Here is a 4,331-nt window from a genome sequence, read left to right as displayed (position 1 = left end):
TTTGTATGTGTAAACCTCAGTTTTTGATCGGTAAAATTCATCTCTTCCATGCAAAAAATAAATAATTAATAGAGTTAAATACTTGGTTGGTCCCTGTGGTTTGCAAATATTGCAGACTTGGTCCTAGTGGTTTAATAATTACAAACTTGATCCCAGTGTTTGTAATTTTTGCACTCGTGTGGTCCTTATCATTAACTTAGGTTAGATTTCTCAGTTAGGTATATGTGAAATGTCTATTTTACCCTTAAACATTAAAAAAATATAACACACATGGATTCATCGTCTTCCTTTTTCAAAACCTGCAACCTAACTTTACTAAAAGAAGTCATCTTCTTCCACCATCGTCACCTACCCACCACCACCAACACCAACAACCACACAATGACACAACACCATTTCTACTTTTATAATCATAGGTCCTTTTCCTCTTTCTATAACGTTGTTCTGGTTTTTTACCAAACAATTTGTTAAACACAACCACAACAGCCATGTAAATCATTTCTGTGACCAACATGATCGACATCACCAAATTAATATACATAAAAATTCTCAGAAATGGCACCACTAACAACACCTTGCTTTGACCCCAAATCAACTCAATCTGCTTTGCAAAGTCATCCTGTGCACCCACAAACAGTTCTGAAAGATAGGCCACTGTGAATAACTTCTCCATTTATAATGCTCTGTTTTTTGTTGTGGGGTTGGATTTAGATGTAAAGTTAGGTAAATATGTCGAATTAAAAGCATACACATTTCGTTTTGGAAGATGAGAACCTATCTAGGTTTAGGATTTTGTAGCCCAATGATTTGAAAAGTAAAGAATTATTGATGAAAAAGTTGGGAACTGGAAGCTCTCTGTTTTTGTGAACAGACTATATATAATAAAGATATAAAAAATGCAGAAACAGAACAATGAGAAGTTGAGAACAATGAAGGGGTGAATAGAAAGAGGAAAAAGACCTATGATTATAAAAGTAGAAATTATTGTTTTTATCGTTGGGACAGAGATATTGTTTGGGAAGAATCTGGGTAGAGAGATATCTGGGTAGAGAGAGATGGTGGTAGTGATGATGGTGATTTGGGGAAGTAGGGGTGGACTACTGAACTCATAAAATATTTGTTTTGATTATTTTTTTATTTATTGTTTTTCTTAATAAATAAGGTTACTTTGATAATTTAATATAAACTTAACAAAGAAATCTAACCTAAGTTAATGATTAGTACCACACACGTGCAAAAATTACAAACACTAGGACCAAGTGTGTAATTATTAAACCATTAGGACCAAGTCTGTAATATTTGCAAACGACAGGGACCAACCAAGCATTTAACTCTAATTAATATTGTTGTGTGTATATATTTTAGATGTTTGTTAGTTGATATAACTATTTTTACTTACTCTATGCCTGCAAATGTAGCAAATGTATAGCGGATCACAATCAATTCTTGATTTAAGAGTGCTTCGTGCATGTTTACCACTCTGTTGCAGTATGGGGAACAAAATTTGTCTCCAAGCTCTGCACATCTTTTCTCAGCTCGAATTTTGGCTGCTTCTATTGTCTTATAAAGGAGTTCATTTAACCCCTTTGGTAGAACTTGTTGTGGAACTTGCTTTGGCTTTGTGTTTTTTCTGCCCCTAGCTGGTTTTTTTCCTTATTTTCTTCCAGGCTGGGTCCCAGGCTTAAAAACAACTCAACTGACTGGAATTCCTCAGCCGTCACCTGAGGGCATTCAACTTTTGGTTCCTTCTCAACTTCGATTCCCGAATCGGGTTGTTGAGGGTCTTTTTGTGTAGTTTCTCCTAAAGAAACTGCTTCCACTTCTGGCACTTTTTCTTGAACTTTTTGTTGAATGTTTTGTGTAGATTCTGCCAAGTTCATTGTTTCTTCAATAACAGTTTCGTTTTCACCACTTTCTGCAAGCCAGAGTAAGTTAAGAAATATAATAATTTATGCTTTTTAATTTTTTTCCTAATATAAAGTGTTTTTTACCTTTGGCAGGTGGTTTGTAAGTGTATACACCCGTTTGACAGTTTGAATGTTTGCAATAAGGGTGTCTGTTACTCCATCATCTTTATTTGTCAGTGGTTCATCATCTGGCTGCAGTACCCCTATAGATACAAATTATTGAATTTAATACATCAGAATCAAAATCGCAGGGGTATACATGACATTGCATGCGAAATCAAATTTGAAATGTTATGCCAGAAATCGCATGTGTTTTTTTAGGTTTCGCATGTGCATAAAAAATAGTGATATTTTACATAATTTTGCATGTGTTAATATTGAATTCGCATGTTTTACCTTCTCATGCCATTTGAACCAAAACATTGGATATTACTTTTTGAGCTTCTTCATCCTGTCTACCTTCTTCGTTTGTAGTAACTTCATGGTGAACTTCAGAAGCTGGATTTTCAGGCTCCTGATGGACATGAGAGGGTGAAGTTTCATGCTCTTGAACCGAATCAGGCGGCACACAAATGGGATTATTCCGAAGCGTCTCATCCCACTGCTTACAGGCCTCCATAATCTCCGGATCCCAAAAACACTTAGTTTTTACTTCTGAAACTAAGTTGTTCATCTCTTGAACATCTTGGACCATTTTAATGTATTTTTTGACATTTGCTTTCATTTTTTTCAATAGGTTCTCTAATTTTTTTCGAGTTAAGATACTATCAATTCAAATGTTAAATATAAATAGATTAAGTGAAATTAATATTTTTTTCCGCTTACCTTTTTGTTGATTCTCGAAGCCTCTCGTTCTCGTTCATAGGCTGTGTCGTAGATTACCGATGGTGAAAGTTGAACAGGAGTGTTGCAACAATCCATCAATTTCTGTGTCTGTGTTCCAACTCCCATCTCAAGGTTCAACTGAGACATTTCATGTATTTCAAAACTGAAATCCATGAAATCATCAATGTTCTCGTTATCGTTTGGCTCTTCCCTGGTTTCTATGTTTTGTACTGCACGTGCAGTCCTTCTTTTGTAGCTTATTGTGGTGTCAACCGGTGGTCGTAGTGTATAATCTTCCGTTGAAAGACCCTCTTCTTCTTCTTCATTTTCTTCTTCATTTTTTTCTTCATTTTCTTCTTCTTCTTCACTCTCACTTGATGTCCACAGAGGTCCGTTATCCGAAATATGCTCTTCGACTTTATCAATCTCTGAAGATGTGATATAACGAATAATTGGCATTTCCACGACTTTCTCAAACAGTTTAAGCTTTTTATTGTACTCATGCGTGTATAGAAGCTGTATAAATCGCAAGATCATTTAATTATATGACAAAACAAACTAGTATTTTAAATATGTTATGAAATGTATTAATGAATACCGTAAGAAAGGTAATAGGTTCCACGAACTGTATTTTATAGTTCTTCCAGCCCGCTCGTGTACGTCGCAAAGTGTCAAGTACGAATGAGCACCAATCTAGATTTTGTATTTCCTCAACAGCCTCTCCACCAAGCAAAAATCTATCATTTGCAGTTGTTACCTTTGTAATCTCCGCAAAGAAGGTCATCCAGTACACCAGGAAATTTAATCTAAACAGGCTCCCCCCATCTCTTTGATTTTCCATTATATTTGCAATTAAGCCATGGGTAATTCTCGTGTTTCCCCCCACTGGCTGATGAATGTATCCCTCACAGCATTTCCTGGTTCTTTACTCTTTTCAATTTTTTCTTGCTTTTTAACTTTTCTCTTATCGGCTATTATTTCAACCTGCTTTGGCCCCTTTGGTATTCCAAATACCTCATAAACTGTGTCCGATGTTATCTTTATTTGGAGTTTTCCTATGTTTAGCGTATCGATGTTCTCGTCAAAGTTTCTGGCTAGCCAATATGCAAATCGTGTCGAAATACGATTCATATTGATATCTAGAATAGCACCAAATCCCATATTCCTCGCCTCTTCAACCTGTTTTTTTTGAAAATTTCTTCACAGTATCCATGTATGAGTTAGGTTGGCATCTCAGGAGTATTGTTTCGTTGCTGTATTTGAGAAATTCCCTATGTTCTGTTTTAGGTGGTTCCACCTTTTTTGAATGTTTTTTTGTCTGTATCTTAGATTTTGTAGGATCGGTTTCAGACCCAAACGAGTCGATCAGAAGAGTTTATACTCAGAACGAAAGGCGGAAACAGACGTAATGAGCTCAATTCAGCAAGATATACTTATAAACTGCCTTTTTGATTGATTGGATGACAAATTACAGCGAGACGGCACTTCGGCAGCACTTCGTTACACTGACCGGAAAAGTTGTTACTGATTTCGCATGAAAGGACCTATTTATAGAAGCCTAATTCCGCATGAAAGAGGTTCCACGCGAGATTAGATTCC

Source organism: Helianthus annuus, chromosome 17 (genome assembly GCF_002127325.2).
Source record: "Helianthus annuus cultivar XRQ/B chromosome 17, HanXRQr2.0-SUNRISE, whole genome shotgun sequence".
Classification (NCBI taxonomy): domain Eukaryota; kingdom Viridiplantae; phylum Streptophyta; class Magnoliopsida; order Asterales; family Asteraceae; genus Helianthus; species Helianthus annuus.
This window is presented reverse-complemented; position numbering follows the sequence as displayed.